Below are 19,366 nucleotides of genomic sequence, written 5' to 3'. Positions count from 1 at the left end.
ACACTATATTACCAAAAATGCAGTATCTTTAAATAAAAATAAGTTAAATCTCACTTGTGCTCTATATTTAAAGGTAAACATTGTTTTTTTGGTCTGAAGCACCCAAATTGTCAGTAAAGTCAGTGTCCAAAGAAATATAAAAAGCAGAAAATTACCCTTTTGATGACAAGGATGAAAGGACTTCAAGAATCCCATCAGCAATTCCAATAGACATTGTTATTTTGTAGCCACTCTGATATTAAATTGCAATTAAAACTTAATAGGTATGTTTTGGTACATATGGATTTCTGCAATACCATTAAGACAGACACCTGAATTGAAAAAAAGCATAACTTCTAGAATGAGAATGAGCAACAAAGGAACATGCATCCTAGATGGGACTTGAAGCCACTGTCCCAGGTGATAGTAAACTTTTCAGAAAACTAATCGACAATGTCATTAGGATAAATGTCTGCTTTTAGATACTGGGCCATAATTTTGCAAGCTGAACAGTTCCGGATTGATAAGCAGATAAAAGTTTCTGGTGGAACCATTTGTGCAGTATGAAGCAAGAATGAAAGGAACATCTCCAAAATTATTTTAATGAAATAAAGCCTATCACCCCAGATGGGACTTGAACCCACAATCCCTGGCTTAGGAGGCCAGTGCCTTATCCATTAGGCCACTGGGGCTTAGTAACATCTTTGAGTGAAACTGATTTTTTCATTAGTATAATCATTAATTGTTGCGATATAGGAAAGCCGTTTATTTGTGTTCTTTGCTTTACAAATCCCAGCATGAAATGTGATTGTACTATCCAGACCTAATAGTGTGGACCCTCATGTTACATTGCAGCAAAACAGATTGATGCAACTCTTTTACCAATAAAGAGGTAGTCTTTTGCATTCCATTTTGATGGCTAACTAAAGTAATGTTTACAGTGCATATGAACCAAAGCAGCTGTGTGTACTGGTACTTAAAAACAGTCATGTTTGTGTTTTTTTTCTGCCTTCATATCAGGATGTTCAGGAAGCAGATGATAATCATTTACTGATGACATTAGAAAAAAAATTACATTTGCTCCAGGTGAGGCTTGAATTCACAACCTCAGGATTGCTCAACAGATACTGTCTTATAAGTACCGCGCACAGACCGATTGCGCCACAGGAGCACATTGTCAAGCCACATTATTTTTAGTTGAGTGATTTTAGCATCGAGTTGACTAAGTAAATTAACTTGGTTTATTAATTTTAAACTAGTTACTTTTTAAATCCACTAAACTACTGCACCCAATACTAAAGTACCTAATAAAAGTAATATTCTAATCATAAGGTAATCAATTATATTGTTCATTTGTGTTATTGCCCAGTTTTTATGTATCCATAGGTGTATATTGCAATGAATTCATGCCATTTTTGTACAGTACAATATTATCAAAATTGTAAAATAATTCCTGTTTATTTATCTTAAATAATATTTGCTATAGATATATGTAACTTTAATGTTGCATAGGGAAAATATACACTATATTACCAAAAATGCAGTATCTTTAAATAAAAATAAGTTAAATCTCACTTGTGCTCTATATTTAAAGGTAAACATTGTTTTTTTGGTCTGTAGCACCTAAATTGTCAGTAAAGTCAGTGTCCAAAGAAATATAAAAAGCAGAAAATTACCCTTTTGATGACAAGGATGAAAGGACTTCAAGAAACCCATCAGCAATTGCAATAGACATTGTTATTTTGTAGCCACTCTGATATTAAATTGCAATTAAAACTTAATAGGTATGTTTTGGTACATATGGATTTTCTGCAATACCATTAAGACAGTCACCTGCATTGAAAAAAAGCATAACTTCTAGAATGAGTATGAGCAACAAAGGAACATGCATCCTAGATGGGACTTGAAGCCACTGTCCCAGGTGATAGTAAACTTTTCAGGAAACTAATCCACAATGTCATTAGGATAAATGTCTGCTTTTAGATACTGGGCCATAATTTTGCAAGCTGAACAGTTCCAGATAGTTAAGCAGATTAAAGTTTCTGGTGGAGCCATTTGTGCAGTATGAAGCAAGAATGAAAGGAACATCTCCAAAATTATTTTAATGAAATAAAGCCTATCACCCCAGATGGGACTTGAACCCACAATCCCTGGCTTAGGAAGCCAGGCCCTTATCCATTAGGCCACTGGGGCTTAGTAACATCTTTGAGTGAAACTGAATTTTTCATTAGTATAATCATTAATTGTTGCGATATAGGAAAGCCGTTTATTTGTGTTCTTTGCTTTACAAATCCCAGCATGAAATGTGATTGTACTTTCCAGCCCTAATAGTGTGGACCCTCATGTTACATTGCAGCAAAACAGATTGATGCAACTCTTTTACCAATAAAGAGGTAGTCTTTTGCATTCCATTTTGTTGACTAACTAAAGTAATTTTTACAGTGCATATGAACCAAAGCAGCTGTGTGTACTGGTACCTTAAAAACAGTCATGTTTGTGTTTTTTTTCTGCCTTCATATCAGGATGTTCAGGAAGCAAATGATAATCATTAACTGAAGACATTAGAAAAAAAATTACATTTGCTCCAGATGAGGCTTGAATTCACAACCTCAGGATTGCTCAACAGATACTGTCTTATAAGTCCTGCGCACAGACCGATTGCGCCACAGGAGCACATGTACAAAGCGCTTTATTTTTAGTTGAGTGATTTTAGCATCGAGTTGACTAAGTAAATTAACTTGGTTTATTAATTTTAAATTAGTTACTTTTTAAATCCACTAAACTACTGCACCCAATACTAAAGTACCTAATAAAAGTAATATTCTAATCATAAGGTAATCAATTATATTGTGCATTTGTGTTATTGCCCAGTTTTATGTATCCATAGGTGTATATTGCAATGAATTCATGCCATTGTTGTACAGTTCAATATTATCAAAATTGTAAAATAATTCCTGTTTATTTATCTTAAATAATATTTGCTATAGATATATGTAACTTTAATGTTGCATAGGGAAAATATACACTATATTACCAAAAATGCAGTATCTTTAAATAAAAATAAGTTAAATCTCACTTGTGCTCTATATTTAAAGGTAAACATTGTTTTTTTGGTCTGTAGCACCTAAATTGTCAGTAAAGTCAGTGTCCAAAGAAATATAAAAAGCAGAAAATTACCCTTTTGATGACAAGGATGAAAGGACTTCAAGAAACCCATCAGCAATTGCAATAGACATTGTTATTTTGTAGCCACTCTGATATTAAATTGCAATTAAAACTTAATAGGTATGTTTTGGTACATATGGATTTTCTGCAATACCATTAAGACAGTCACCTGCATTGAAAAAAAGCATAACTTCTAGAATGAGTATGAGCAACAAAGGAACATCCATCCTAGATGGGACTTGAAGCCACTGTCCCAGGTGATAGTAAACTTTTCAGGAAACTAATCCACAATGTCATTAGGATAAATGTCTGCTTTTAGATACTGGGCCATAATTTTGCAAGCTGAACAGTTCCAGATAGTTAAGCAGATTAAAGTTTCTGGTGGAGCCATTTGTGCAGTATGAAGCAAGAATGAAAGGAACATCTCCAATATTATTTTAATGAAATAAAGCCTATCACCCCAGATGGGACTTGAACCCACAATCCATTAGGCCACTGGGGCTTAGTAACATCTTTGAGTGAAACTGATTTTTTCATTAGTATAATCATTAATTGTTGCGATATAGGAAAGCCGTTTATTTGTGTTCTTTGCTTTACAAATCCCAGCATGAAATGTGATTGTACTATCCAGACCTAATAGTGTGGACCCTCATGTTACATTGCAGCAAAACAGATTGATGCAACTCTTTTACCAATAAAGAGATAGTCTTTTGCATTCCATTTTGATGGCTAACTAAAGTAATGTTTACAGTGCATATGAACCAAAGCAGCTGTGTGTACTGGTACTTAAAAACAGTCATGTTTGTGTTTTTTTTCTGCCTTCATATCAGGATGTTCAGGAAGCAGATGATAATCATTTACTGATGACATTAGAAAAAAAATTACATTTGCTCCAGGTGAGGCTTGAATTCACAACCTCAGGATTGCTCAACAGATACTGTCTTATAAGTACCGCGCACAGACCGATTGCGCCACAGGAGCACATTGTCAAACCACATTATTTTTAGTTGAGTGATTTTAGCATCGAGTTGACTAAGTAAATTAACTTGGTTTATTAATTTTAAACTAGTTACTTTTTAAATCCACTAAACTACTGCACCCAATACTAAAGTACCTAATAAAAGTAATATTCTAATCATAAGGTAATCAATTATATTGTGCATTTGTGTTATTGCCCAGTTTTTATGTATCCATAGGTGTATATTGCAATGAATTCATGCCATTTTTGTACAGTACAATATTATCAAAATTGTAAAATAATTCCTGTTTATTTATCTTAAATAATATTTGCTATAGATATATGTAACTTTAATGTTGCATAGGGAAAATATACACTATAATACCAAAAAATGCAGTATCTTTAAAAAAAAATAAGTTAAATCTCAATTGTGCTCTATATTTAAAGGTAAACATTGTTTTTTGGGTCTGAAGCACCCAAATTGTCAGTAAAGTCAGTGTCCAAAGAAATATAAAAGGCAGAAAATTACCCTTTTGATGACATGGATGAAAGGACTTCAAGAAACCCATCAGCAATTGCAATAGAAATTGTTATTTTGTAGCCACTCTGATATTAAATTGCAATTAAAACTTAATAGGTATGTTTTGGTACATATGGATTTTCTGCAATACCATTAAGACAGTCACCTGAATTGAAAAAAAGCATAACTTCTAGAATGAGAATGAGCAACAAAGGAACATGCATCCTAGATGGGACTTGAAGCCACTGTCCCAGGTGATAGTAAACTTTTCAGAAAACTAATCCACAATGTCATTAGGATAAATGTCTGCTTTTAGATACTGGGCCATAATTTTGCAAGCTGAACAGTTCCGGATTGATAAGCAGATAAAAGTTTCTGGTGGAACCATTTGTGCAGTATGAAGCAAGAATGAAAGGAACATCTCCAAAATTATTTTAATGAAATAAAGCCTATCACCCCAGATGGGACTTGAACCCACAATCCCTGGCTTAGGAGGCCAGTGCCTTATCCATTAGGCTTAGTAACATCTTTGAGTGAAACTAATTTTTTCATTAGTATAATCATTAATTGTTGCGATATAGGAAAGCCGTTTATTTGTGTTCTTTGCTTTACAAATCCCAGCATGAAATGTGATTGTACTATCCAGACCTAATAGTGTGGACCCTCATGTTACATTGCAGCAAAACAGATTGATGCAACTCTTTTACCAATAAAGAGGTAGTCTTTTGCATTCCATTTTGATGACTAACTAAAGTAATGTTTACAGTGCATATGAACCAAAGCAGCTGTGTGTACTGGTACTTAAAAACAGTCATGTTTGTGTTTTTTTTCTGCCTTCATATCAGGATGTTCAGGAAGCAGATGATAATCATTAACTGATGACATTAGAAAAAAATTACATTTGCTCCAGGTGAGGCTTGAACTCACAACCTCAGCATTGCTCAACAGATACTGCCTTATAAGTCCTGCGTACAGACCGATTGCGCCATGGGAGCACATGGTCTAAGCGCATTATTTTTAGTTGAGTGATTTTAGCATCGAGTTGACTAAGTAAATTAACTTGGTTTATTAATTTTAAATTAGTTACTTTTTAAATCCACTAAACTACTGCACCCAATACTAAAGTACCTAATAAAAGTAATATTCTAATCATAAGGTAATCAATTATATTGTGCATTTGTGTTATTGCCCAGTTTTATGTATCCATAGGTGTATATTGCAATGAATTCATGCCATTGTTGTACAGTTCAATATTATCAAAATTGTAAAATAATTCCTGTTTATTTATCTTAAATAATATTTGGTATAGATATATGTAACTTTAATGTTGCATAGGGAAAATATACACTATATTACCAAAAATGCAGTATCTTTAAATAAAAATAAGTTAAATCTCACTTGTGCTCTATATTTAAAGGTAAACATTGTTTTTTTGGTCTGTAGCACCTAAATTGTCATTAAAGTCAGTGTCCAAAGAAATATAAAAAGCAGAAAATTACCCTTTTGATGACAAGGATGAAAGGACTTCAAGAAACCCATCAGCAATTGCAATAGACATTGTTATTTTGTAGCCACTCTGATATTAAATTGCAATTAAAACTTAATAGGTATGTTTTGGTACATATGGATTTTCTGCAATACCATTAAGACAGTCACCTGCATTGATAAAAAGCATAACTTCTAGAATGAGTATGAGCAACAAAGGAACATGCATCCTAGATGGGACTTGAAGCCACTGTCCCAGGTGATAGTAAACTTTTCAGGAAACTAATCCACAATGTCATTAGGATAAATGTCTGCTTTTAGATACTGGGCCATAATTTTGCAAGCTGAACAGTTCCAGATAGTTAAGCAGATTAAAGTTTCTGGTGGAGCCATTTGTGCAGTATGAAGCAAGAATGAAAGGAACATCTCCAATATTATTTTAATGAAATAAAGCCTATCACCCCAGATGGGACTTGAACCCACAATCCATTAGGCCACTGGGGCTTAGTAACATCTTTGAGTGAAACTGATTTTTTCATTAGTATAATCATTAATTGTTGCGATATAGGAAAGCCGTTTATTTGTGTTCTTTGCTTTACAAATCCCAGCATGAAATGTGATTGTACTATCCAGACCTAATAGTGTGGACCCTCATGTTACATTGCAGCAAAACAGATTGATGCAACTCTTTTACCAAGAAAGATGTAGTCTTTTGCATTCAATTTTGTTGACTAACTAAAGTAATTTTTACAGTGCATATGAACCAAAGCAGCTGTGTGTACTGGTACTTAAAAACAGTCATGTTTGTGTTTTTTTTCTGCCTTCATATCAGGATGTTTAGGAAGCAGATGATAATCATTAACTGATGACATTAGAAAAAAAATTACATTTGCTTCAGGTGAGCCTTGAATTCACAACCTCAGGATTTCTCAACAGATACTGTCTTATAAGTACCGCGCACATACCGATTGCGCCACAGGAGCACAAGGACAAACCGCTTTATTTTTAGTTGAGTGATTTTAGCATCGAGTTGACTAAGAAAATTAACTTGGTTTATTAATTTAAAATTAGTTACTTTTTAAATCCACTAAACTACTGCACCCAATACTAAAGTACCTAATAAAAGTAATATTCTAATCATAAGGTAATCAATTATATTGTGCATTTGTGTTATTGCCCAGTTTTATGTATCCATAGGTGTATATTGCAATGAATTCATGCCACTGTTGTACTGTACAATATTATCAAAATTGTAAAATAATTCCTGTTTATTTATCTTAAATAATATTTGGTATAGATATATGTAACTTTAATGTTGCATAGGGAAAATATACACTATAATACCAAAAAATGCAGTATCTTTAAATAAAAATAAGTTAAATCTCACTTGTGCTCTATATTTAAAGGTAAACATTGTTTTTTTGGTCTGAAGCACCTAAATTGTCAGTAAAGTCAGTGTCCAAAGAAATATAAAAGGCAGAAAATTACCCTTTTGATGACATGGATGAAAGGACTTCAAGAAACCCATCAGCAATTGCAATAGAAATTGTTATTTTGTAGCCACTCTGATATTAAATTGCAATTAAAACTTAATAGGTATGTTTTGGTACATATGGATTTTCTGCAATACCATTAAGACAGTCACCTGAATTGAAAAAAAGCATAACTTCTAGAATGAGAATGAGCAACAAAGGAACATGCATCCTAGATGGGACTTGAAGCCACTGTCCCAGGTGATAGTAAACTTTTCAGAAAACTAATCCACAATGTCATTAGGATAAATGTCTGCTTTTAGATACTGGGCCATAATTTTGCAAGCTGAACAGTTCCGGATTGAGAAGCAGATAAAAGTTTCTGGTGGAACCATTTGTGCAGTATGAAGCAAGAATGAAAGGAACATCTCCAAAATTATTTTAATGAAATAAAGCCTATCACCCCAGATGGGACTTGAACCCACAATCCCTGGCTTAGGAGGCCAGTGCCTTATCCATTAGGCCACTGGGGCTTAGTAACATCTTTGAGTGAAACTGATTTTTTCATTAGTATAATCATTAATTGTTGCGATATAGGAAAGCCGTTTATTTGTGTTCTTTGCTTTACAAATCCCAGCATGAAATGTGATTGTACTATCCAGACCTAATAGTGTGGACCCTCATGTTACATTGCAGCAAAACAGATTGATGCAACTCTTTTACCAAGAAAGATGTAGTCTTTTGCATTCAATTTTGTTGACTAACTAAAGTAATTTTTACAGTGCATATGAACCAAAGCAGCTGTGTGTACTGGTACTTAAAAACAGTCATGTTTGTGTTTTTTTTCTGCCTTCATATCAGGATGTTAAGGAAGCAGATGATAATCATTAACTGATGACATTAGAAAAAAAATTACATTTGCTCCAGGTGAGGCTTGAATTCACAACCTCAGGATTTCTCAACAGATACTGTCTTATAAGTACCGCGCACATACCGATTGCGCCACAGGAGCACATGGACAAACCGCTTTATTTTTAGTTGAGTGATTTTAGCATCGAGTTGACTAAGAAAATTAACTTGGTTTATTAATTTAAAATTAGTTACTTTTTAAATCCACTAAACTACTGCACCCAATACTAAAGTACCTAATAAAAGTAATATTCTAATCATAAGGTAATCAATTATATTGTGCATTTGTGTTATTGCCCAGTTTTATGTATCCATAGGTGTATATTGCAATGAATTCATGCCACTGTTTTACAGTACAATATTATCAAAATTGTAAAATAATTCCTGTTTATTTATCTTAAATAATATTTGGTATAGATATATGTAACTTTAATGTTGCATAGGGAAAATATACACTATAATACCAAAAAATGCAGTATCTTTAAATAAAAATAAGTTAAATCTCACTTGTGCTCTATATTTAAAGGTAAACATTGTTTTTTTGGTCTGAAGCACCTAAATTGTCAGTAAAGTCAGTGTCCAAAAAAATATAAAAGGCAGAAAATTACCCTTTTGATGACATGGATGAAAGGACTTCAAGAAACCCATCAGCAATTGCAATAGAAATTGTTATTTTGTAGCCACTCTGATATTAAATTGCAATTAAAACTTAATAGGTATGTTTTGGTATATATGGATTTTCTGCAATACCATTAAGACAGTCACCTGAATTGAAAAAAAGCATAACTTCTAGAATGAGAATGAGCAACAAAGGAACATGCATCCTAGATGGGACTTGAAGCCACTGTCCCAGGTGATAGTAAACTTTTCAGAAAACTAATCCACAATGTCATTAGGATAAATGTCTGCTTTTAGATACTGGGCCATAATTTTGCAAGCTGAACAGTTCCGGATTGATAAGCTGATAAAAGTTTCTGGTGGAGCCATTTGTGCAGTATGAAGCAAGAATGAATGGAACATCTCCAAAATTATTTTAATGAAATAAAGCCTATCACCCCAGATGGGACTTGAACCCACAATCTTTGGGGCTTAGGAGGCCAGTGCCTTATCCATTAGGCCACTGGGGCTTAGTAACATCTTTGAGTGAAACTGATTTTTTCATTAGTATAATCATTAATTGTTGCGATATAGGAAAGCCGTTTATTTGTGTTCTTTGCTTTACAAATCCCAGCATGAAATGTGATTGTACTATCCAGACCTAATAGTGTGGACCCTCATGTTACATTGCAGCAAAACAGATTGATGCAACTCTTTTACCAAGAAAGAGGTAGTCTTTTGCATTCCATTTTGTTGACGAACTAAAGTAATGTTTACAGTGCATATGAACCAAAGCAGCTGTGTGTACTGGTACTTAAAAACAATCATGTTTGTGTTTTTTTTCTGCCTTCATATCAGGATTTTCAGGAAGCAGATGATAATCATTAACTGATGACATTAGAAAAAAATTACATTTGCTCCAGGTGAGGCTTGAACTCACAACCTCAGCATTGCTCAACAGATACTGTCTTATAAGTCCTGCGCACAGACCGATTGTGCCACAGGAGCACATGGTCAAAGCGCATTATTTTTAGTTGAGTGATTTTAGCATCGAGTTGACTAAGTAAATTAACTTGGTTTATTAATTTTAAATTAGTTACTTTTTAAATCCACTAAACTACTGCACCCAATACTAAAGTACCTAATAAAAGTAATATTCTAATCATAAGGTGATCAATTATATTGTGCATTTGTGTTATTGCCCAGTTTTATGTATCCATAGGTGTATATTGCAATGAATTCATGCCATTGTTGTACAGTTCAATATTATCAAAATTGTAAAATAATTCCTGTTTATTTATCTTAACTAATATTTGGTATAGATATATGTAACTTTAATGTTGCATAGGGAAAATATACACTATATTACCAAAAATGCAGTATCTTTAAATAAAAATAAGTTAAATCTCACTTGTGCTCTATATTTAAAGGTAAACATTGTTTTTTTGGTCTGAAGCACCTAAATTGTCAGTAAAGTCAGTGTCCAAAGAAATATAAAAGGCAGAAAATTACACTTTTGATGACATGGATGAAAGGACTTCAAGAAACCCATCAGCAATTGCAATAGACATTGTTATTTTGTAGCCACTCTGATATTAAATTGCAATTAAAACTTAATAGGTATGTTTTGGTACATATGGATTTTCTGCAATACCATTAAGACAGTCACCTGCATTGAAAAAAAGCATAACTTCTAGAATGAGTATGAGCAACAAAGGAACATGCATCCTAGATGGGACTTGAAGCCACTGTCCCAGGTGATAGTAAACTTTTCAGGAAACTAATCCACAATGTCATTAGGATAAATGTCTGCTTTTAGATACTGGGCCATAATTTTGCAAGCTGAACAGTTCCAGATAGTTAAGCAGATTAAAGTTTCTGGTGGAGCCATTTGTGCAGTATGAAGCAAGAATGAAAGGAACATCTCCAATATTATTTTAATGAAATAAAGCCTATCACCCCAGATGGGACTTGAACCCACAATCCATTAGGCCACTGGGGCTTAGTAACATCTTTGAGTGAAACTGATTTTTTCATTAGTATAATCATTAATTTTTGCGATATAGGAAAGCCATTTATTTGTGTTCTTTGCTTTACAAATCCCAGCATGAAATGTGATTGTACTATCCAGACCTAATAGTGTGGACCCTCATGTTACATTGCAGCAAAACAGATTGATGCAACTCTTTTACCAAGAAAGATGTAGTCTTTTGCATTCAATTTTGTTGACTAACTAAAGTAATTTTTACAGTGCATATGAACCAAAGCAGCTGTGTGTACTGGTACTTAAAAACAGTCATGTTTGTGTTTTTTTTCTGCCTTCATATCAGGATGTTTAGGAAGCAGATGATAATCATTAACTGATGACATTAGAAAAAAAATTACATTTGCTCCAGGTGAGCCTTGAATTCACAACCTCAGGATTTCTTAACAGATACTGTCTTATAAGTACCGCGCACATACCGATTGCACCACAGGAGCACAAGGACAAACCGCTTTATTTTTAGTTGAGTGATTTTAGCATCGAGTTGACTAAGAAAATTAACTTGGTTTATTAATTTAAAATTAGTTACTTTTTAAATCCACTAAACTACTGCACCCAATACTAAAGTACCTAATAAAAGTAATATTCTAATCATAAGGTAATCAATTATATTGTGCATTTGTGTTATTGCCCAGTTTTATGTATCCATAGGTGTATATTGCAATGAATTCATGCCACTGTTGTACAGTACAATATTATCAAAATTGTAAAATAATTCCTGTTTATTTATCTTAAATAATATTTGCTATAGATATATGTAACTTTAATGTTGCATAGGGAAAATATACACTATAATACCAAAAAATGCAGTATCTTTAAATAAAAATAAGTTAAATCTCACTTGTGCTCTATATAACTTCTAGAATGAGAATGAGCAACAAAGGAACATGCATCCTAGATGGGACTTAAAGCCACTGTCCCAGGTGATAGTAAACTTTTCTGGAAACTATTCCACAATGTCATTAGAATAAATGTCTGCTTTTAGATACTGGGCCATAATTTTGCAAGCTGAACAGTACCGGATTGTTAAGCAGATAAAAGTTTCTGGTGGAGCCATTTCTGCAGTATGAAGCAAGAATAAAAGGAACATCTAAAACATTATTTTAATGAAATAAAGCCTATCACCCCAGATGGGACTTGAATCCACAAACCCTGGCTTAAGAGGCCAGTGCCTTATCCATTAGGCCACTGGGGCTATATAACATCTTTGAGTGAAACTGATTTTTTCATTAGTATAATCATTAATTGTTGCGATATAGGAAAGCCGTTTATTTGTGTTCTTTGCTTTTCAAATCCCAGCATGAAATGTGATTGTACTATCCATCCCTAATATTGTAGACCCTCAAGTTAGATTGCAGCAAAACAGATTGATGCAACTCTTTTACCAATAAAGAGGTAATCTTTTGCATTCCATTTTGTTGACTAACTAAAGTAATTTTTACAGTGCATATGAACCAAAGCAGATGTGTGTACTGGTACCTTAAAAACAGTCATGTTTGTGATTTTTTTCTGCCTTCATATCAGGATGTTCAGCTAGCAGATGATAATCATTAACTGATGACATTAGAAAAAAAATTACATTTGCTCCAGGTGAGGGTTGAACTCACAACCTCGGCATTGCTCAACAGATACTGTCTTATAAGTACCACGCGCTGACCGATTGCGCCACAGGAGCACATGGTCAAACTGTATTATTTTTAGTTGAGTGATTTTAGCATCGAGTTGACTAAGTAAATTAACTTGGTTTATTAATTTTAAATTAGTTACTTTTTAAATCCACTAAACTACTGCACCCAATACTAAAGTACCTAATAAAAGTAATATTCTAATCATAAGTTAATCAATTATATTGCGCATTTGTGTTATTGCCCAGTTTTATGTATCCTTAGGTGTATATTGCAATGAATTCATGCCATTGCTGTACAGTTCAATTTTATCAAAATTGTAAAATAATTCCTGTTTATAAATAATTCCTGTTTATTTATCTTAAATAATATTTGGTATAGATATATGTAACTTTAATGTTGCATAGGGAAAATATACACTATAATACCAAAAAATGCAGTATCTTTAAATAAAAATAAGTTAAATCTAACTTGTGCTCTATATTTAAAGGTAAACATTGTTTTTTTGGTCTGAAGCACCTAAATTGTCAGTAAAGTCAGTGTCCAAAGAAATATAAAAGGCAGAAAATTACCCTTTTGATGACATGGATGAAAGGACTTCAAGAAACCCATCAGCAATTGCAATAGAAATTGTTATTTTGTAGCCACTCTGATATTAAATTGCAATTAAAACTTAATAGGTATGTTTTGGTATATATGGATTTTCTGCGATACCATTAAGACAATCACCTGAATTGAAAAAAAGCATAACTTCTAGAATGAGAATGAGCAACAAAGGAACATGCATCCTAGATGGGACTTGAAGCCACTGTCCCAGGTGATAGTAAACTTTTCAGGAAACTAATCCACAATGTCATTAGGATAAATGTCTGCTTTTAGATACTGGGCCATAATTTTGCAAGCTGAACAGTTCCGGATTGATAAGCAGATAAAAGTTTCTGGTGGAGCCATTTGTGCAGTATGAAGCAAGAATAAAAGGAACATCTCCAAAATTATTTTAATGAAATAAAGACTATCACCCCAGATGGGACTTGAACCCACAAGCCCGGGCTTAGGAGGCTAGTGCTTTATCCATTAGGCCACTGGGGCTTAATAACATCTTTGAGTGAAACTGAATTTTTCATTAGTATAATCATTAATTGTTGCGATATAGGAAAGCCGTTTATTTGTGTTCTTTGCTTTACAAATCCCAGCATGAAATGTGATGGTACTATCCAGTCCTAATAGTGTGGACCCTCATGTTACATTGCAGCAAAACAGATTGATGCAACTCTTTTACCAAGAAAGATGTAGTCTTTTGCATTCCATTTTGTTGACTAACTAAAGTAATTTTTACAGTGCATATGAACCAAAGCAGCTGTGTGTACTGGTACTTAAAAACAGTCATGTTTGTGTTTTTTTTCTGCCTTCATATCAGGATGTTCAGGAAGCAGATGATAATCATTAACTGATGACATTAGAAAAAAAATTACATTTGCTCCAGGTGAGGCTTGAATTCACAACCTCAGGATTTCTCAACAGATACTGTCTTATAAGTCCTGCGCATATACCGATTGCGGCACAGGAGCACATGGACAAAGCGCTTTATTTTTAGTTGAGTGATTTTAGCATCGAGTTGACTAAGAAAATTAACTTGGTTTATTAATTTAAAATTAGTTACTTTTTAAATCCACTAAACTACTGCACCCAATACTAAAGTACCTAATAAAAGTAATATTCTAATCATAAGGTAATCAATTATATTGTGCATTTGTGTTATTGCCCAGTTTTATGTATCCATAGGTGTATATTGCAATGAATTCATGCCATTGTTGTACAGTTCAATATTATCAAAATTGTAAAATAATTCCTGTTTATTTATCTTAAATAATATTTGCTATAGATATATGTAACTTTAATGTTGCATAGGGAAAATATACACTATAATACCAAAAAATGCAGTATCTTTAAATAAAAATAAGTTAAATCTCACTTGTGCTCTATATTTAAAGGTAAACATTGTTTTTTTGGTCTGAAGCACCTAAATTGTCAGTAAAGTCAGTGTCCAAAGAAATATAAAAGGCAGAAAATTTCACTTTTGATGACATGGATGAAAGGACTTCAAGAAACCCATCAGCAATTGCAATAGAAATTGTTATTTTGTAGCCACTCTGATATTAAATTGCAATTAAAACTTAATAGGTATGTTTTGGTATATATGGATTTTCTGCAATACCATTAAGACAGTCACCTGAATTGAAAAAAAGCATAACTTCTAGAATGAGAATGAGCAACAAAGGAACATGCATCCTAGATGGGACTTGAAGCCACTGTCCCAGGTGATAGTAAACTTTTCAGAAAACTAATCGACAATGTCATTAGGATAAATGTCTGCTTTTAGATACTGGGCCATAATTTTGCAAGCTGAACAGTTCCGGATTGATAAGCAGATAAAAGTTTCTGGTGGAGCCATTTGTGCAGTATGAAGCAAGAATGAAAGGAACATCTCCAAAATTATTTTAATGAAATAAAGCCTATCACCCCAGATGGGACTTGAACCCACAATCCCTGGCTTAGGAGGCCAGTGCCTTATCCATTAGGCCACTGGGGCTTAGTAACATCTTTGTGTGAAACTGATTTTTTCATTAGTATAATCATTAATTGTTGCGATATAGGAAAGCCGTTTATTTGTGTTCTTTGCTTTACAAATCCCAGCATGAAATGTGATTGTACTATCCAGACCTAATAGTGTGGACCCTCATGTTACATTTCAGCAAAACAGATTGATGCAACTCTTTTACCAAGAAAGATGTAGTCTTTTGCATTCCATTTTGTTGACTAACTAAAGTAATTTTTACAGTGCATATGAACCAAAGCAGCTGTGTGTACTGGTACTTAAAACCAGTCATGTTTGTGTTTTTTTTCAGCCTTCATATCAGGATGTTCAGGAAGCAGATGATAATCATTAACTGATGACATTAGAAAAAAAATTGCATTTGCTCCAGGTGAGCCTTGAATTCACAACCTCAGGATTTCTCAACAGATACTGTCTTATAAGTACCGCGCACATACCGATTGCACCACAGGAGCACAAGGACAAACCGCTTTATTTTTAGTTGAGTGATTTTAGCATCGAGTTGACTAAGAAAATTAACTTGGTTTATTAATTTAAAATTAGTTACTTTTTAAATCCACTAAACTACTGCACCCAATACTAAAGTACCTAATAAAAGTAATATTCTAATCATAAGGTAATCAATTATATTGTGCATTTGTGTTATTGCCCAGTTTTATGTATCCATAGGTGTATATTGCAATGAATTCATGCCACTGTTTTACAGTACAATATTATCAAAATTGTAAAATAATTCCTGTTTATTTATCTTAAATAATATTTGGTATAGATATATGTAACTTTAATGTTGCATAGGGAAAATATACACTATAATACCAAAAAATGCAGTATCTTTAAATAAAAATAAGTAAAATCTCACTTGTGCTCTATATTTAAAGGTAAACATTGTTTTTTTGGTCTGAAGCACCTAAATTGTCAGTAAAGTCAGTGTCCAAAGAAATATAAAAGGCAGAAAATTACCCTTTTGATGACATGGATGAAAGGACTTCAAGAAACCCATCAGCAATTGCAATAGAAATTGTTATTTTGTAGCCACTCTGATATTAAATTGCAATTAAAACTTAATAGGTATGTTTTGATATATATGGATTTTCTGCAATACCATTAAGACAGTCACCTGAATTGAAAAAAAGCATAACTTCTAGAATGAGAATGAGCAACAAAGGAACATGCATCCTAGATGGGACTTGAAGCCACTGTCCCAGGTGATAGTAAACTTTTCAGGAAACTAATCCACAATGTCATTAGGATAAATTTCTGCTTTTAGATACTGGGCCATAATTTTGCAAGCTGAACAGTTCCGGATTGATAAGCAGATAAAAGTTTCTGGTGGAGCCATTTGTGCAGTATGAAGCAAGAATGAAAGGAACATCTCCAAAATTATTTTAATGAAATAAAGCCTTTCACCCAAGATGGGACTTGAACCCACAATCCCTGGCTTAGGAGGCTAGTGCCTTATCCATTAGGCCACTGGGGCTTAGTAACATCTGTGAGTGAAACTGATTTTTTCATTAGTATAATCATTAATTGTTGCGATATAGGAAAGCCGTTTATTTGTGTTCTTTGCTTTACAAATCCCAGCATGAAATGTGATTGTACTATCCAGACCTAATAGTGTGGACCCTCATGTTACATTGCAGCAAAACAGATTGATGCAACTCTTTTACCAATAAAGAGGTAGTCTTTTGCATTCCATTTTGTTGACTAACTAAAGTAATGTTTACAGTGCATATGAACCAAAGCAGCTGTGTGTACTGGTACTTAAAAACAGTCATGTTTGTGTTTTTTTTCTGCCTTCATATCAGGATGTTCAGGAAGCAGATGATAATCATTAACTGATGACATTAGAAAAAAAATTACATTTGCTCCAGGTGAGGCTTGAACTCACAACCTCAGCATTGCTCAACAGATACTGCCTTATAAGTCCTGTGCACAGACCGATTGCGCCACGGGAGCACATGGTCAATGCGCATTATTTTTAGTTGAGTGATTTTAGCATCGAGTTGACTAAGTAAATTAACTTGGTTTATTAATTTTAAATTAGTTACTTTTTAAATCCACTAAACTACTGCACCCAATACTAAAGTACCTAATAAAAGTAATATTCTAATCATAAGGTAATCAATTATATTGTGCATTTGTGTTATTGCCCAGTTTTATGTATCCATAGGTGTATATTGCAATGAATTCATGCCATTGTTGTACAGTTCAATATTATCAAAATTGTTAAATAATTCCTGTTTATTTATCTTAAATAATATTTGGTATAGATATATGTAACTTTAATGTTGCATAGGGAAAATATACACTATATTACCAAAAATGCAGTATCTTTAAATAAAAATAAGTTAAATCTCACTTGTGCTCTATATTTAAAGGTAAACATTGTTTTTTTGGTCTGTAGCACCTAAATTGTCAGTAAAGTCAGTGTCCAAAGAAATATAAAAAGCAGAAAATTACCCTTTTGAAGACAAGGATGAAAGGACTTCAAGAAACCCATCAGCAATTGCAATAGAAATTGTTATTTTGTAGCCACTCTGATATTAAATTGCAATTAAAAATTAATAGGTATGTTTTGGTATATATGGATTTTCTGCAATACCATTAAGACAGTCACCTGAATTGAAAAAAAGCATAACTTCTTGAATGAGAATGAGCAACAAAGGAACATGCATCCTAGATGGGACTTGAAGCCACTGTCCCAGGTGATAGTAAACTTTTCAGAAAACTAATCCACAATGTCATTAGGATAAATGTCTGCTTTTAGATACTGGGCCATAATTTTGCAAGCTGAACAGTTCCGGATTGATAAGCAGATAAAAGTTTCTGGTGGAGCCATTTGTGCAGTATGAAGCAAGAATGAATGGAACATCTCCAAAATTATTTTAATGAAATAAAGCCTATCACCCCAGATGGGACTTGAACCCACAATCCCTGGGGCTTAGGAGGCCAGTGCCTTATCCATTAGGCCACTGGGGCTTAGTAAAATCTTTGAGTGAAACTGATTTTTTCATTAGTATAATCAATAATTGTTGCGATATAGGAAAGCCGTTTATTTGTGTTCTTTGCTTTACAAATCCCGGCATGAAATGTGATTGTACTATCCAGACCTAATAGTGTGGACCCTCATGTTACATTGCAGCAAAACAGATTGATGCAACTCTTTTACCAATAAAGAGGTAGTCTTTTGCATTCCATTTTGTTGACTAACTAAAGTAATGTTTACAGTGCATATGAACCAAAGCAGCTGTGTGTACTGGTACTTAAAAACAGTCATGTTTGTGTTTTTTTTCTGCCTTCATATCAGGATTTTCAGGAAGCAGATGATAATCATTAACTGATGACATTAGAAAAAAATTACATTTGCTCCAGGTGAGGCTTGAACTCAAAATCTCAGCATTGCTCAACAGATACTGTCTTATAAGTCCTGCGCACAGACCGATTGTGCCACAGGAGCACATGGTCAAAGCGCATTATTTTTAGTTCAGTGATTTTAGCATCGAGTTGACTAAGTAAATTAACTTGGTTTATTAATTTTAAATTAGTTACTTTTTAAATCCACTAAACTACTGCACCCAATACTAAAGTACCTAATAAAAGTAATATTGTAATCATAAGGTAATCAATTATATTGTGCATTTGTGTTATTGCCCAGTTTTATGTATCCATAGGTGTATATTGCAATGAATTCATGCCATTGTTGTACAGTTCAATATTATCAAAATTGTAAAATAATTCCTGTTTATTTATCTTAACTAATATTTGGTATAGATATATGTAACTTTAATGTTGCATAGGGAAAATATACACTATAATACCAAAAATGCAGTATCTTTAAATAAAAATAAGTTAAATCTCACTTGTGCTCTATATTTAAAGGTAAACATTGTTTTTTTGGTCTGAAGCACCTAAATTGTCAGTAAAGTCAGTGTCCAAAGAAATATAAAAAGCAGAAAATTACCCTTTTGATGACAAGGATGAAAGGACTTCAAGAAACC

The 19,366-nt window shown here is 33.3% G+C and overlaps 6 non-coding genes across 6 annotated transcripts; all 6 read right to left on the bottom strand.

Annotated features, from left to right (window-relative positions):
* Nucleotides 1-598: 598 nt before the first annotated feature.
* TRNAR-CCU (transfer RNA arginine (anticodon CCU)) lies at nucleotides 599-671 on the bottom strand. The gene has a single exon. It is a non-coding gene; the product is annotated as a tRNA-Arg (tRNA).
* A 7,368-nt stretch (nucleotides 672-8,039) lies between these two features.
* Nucleotides 8,040-8,112, bottom strand: TRNAR-CCU (transfer RNA arginine (anticodon CCU)). The gene has a single exon. It is a non-coding gene; the product is annotated as a tRNA-Arg (tRNA).
* A 4,139-nt stretch (nucleotides 8,113-12,251) lies between these two features.
* On the bottom strand, nucleotides 12,252-12,324 carry TRNAK-CUU (transfer RNA lysine (anticodon CUU)). The gene has a single exon. It is a non-coding gene; the product is annotated as a tRNA-Lys (tRNA).
* A 387-nt stretch (nucleotides 12,325-12,711) lies between these two features.
* On the bottom strand, nucleotides 12,712-12,804 carry TRNAI-UAU (transfer RNA isoleucine (anticodon UAU)). The gene is given in 2 exon segments: nucleotides 12,712-12,747; nucleotides 12,767-12,804. It is a non-coding gene; the product is annotated as a tRNA-Ile (tRNA).
* A 2,467-nt stretch (nucleotides 12,805-15,271) lies between these two features.
* TRNAR-CCU (transfer RNA arginine (anticodon CCU)) lies at nucleotides 15,272-15,344 on the bottom strand. The gene has a single exon. It is a non-coding gene; the product is annotated as a tRNA-Arg (tRNA).
* Nucleotides 15,345-18,272: 2,928 nt separating this feature from the next.
* On the bottom strand, nucleotides 18,273-18,347 carry TRNAR-CCU (transfer RNA arginine (anticodon CCU)). Its single transcript has one exon. It is a non-coding gene; the product is annotated as a tRNA-Arg (tRNA).
* Nucleotides 18,348-19,366: the final 1,019 nt, after the last annotated feature.

The sequence above is a fragment of the Taudactylus pleione genome, unplaced genomic scaffold (genome assembly GCF_031769625.1).
Source record: "Taudactylus pleione unplaced genomic scaffold, aTauple2 ptg000473l, whole genome shotgun sequence".
Classification (NCBI taxonomy): Eukaryota; Metazoa; Chordata; class Amphibia; order Anura; family Myobatrachidae; genus Taudactylus; species Taudactylus pleione.
Note: the sequence above shows the minus strand (reverse complement) of the source record. Positions and strands in the feature narration are given on the sequence as shown.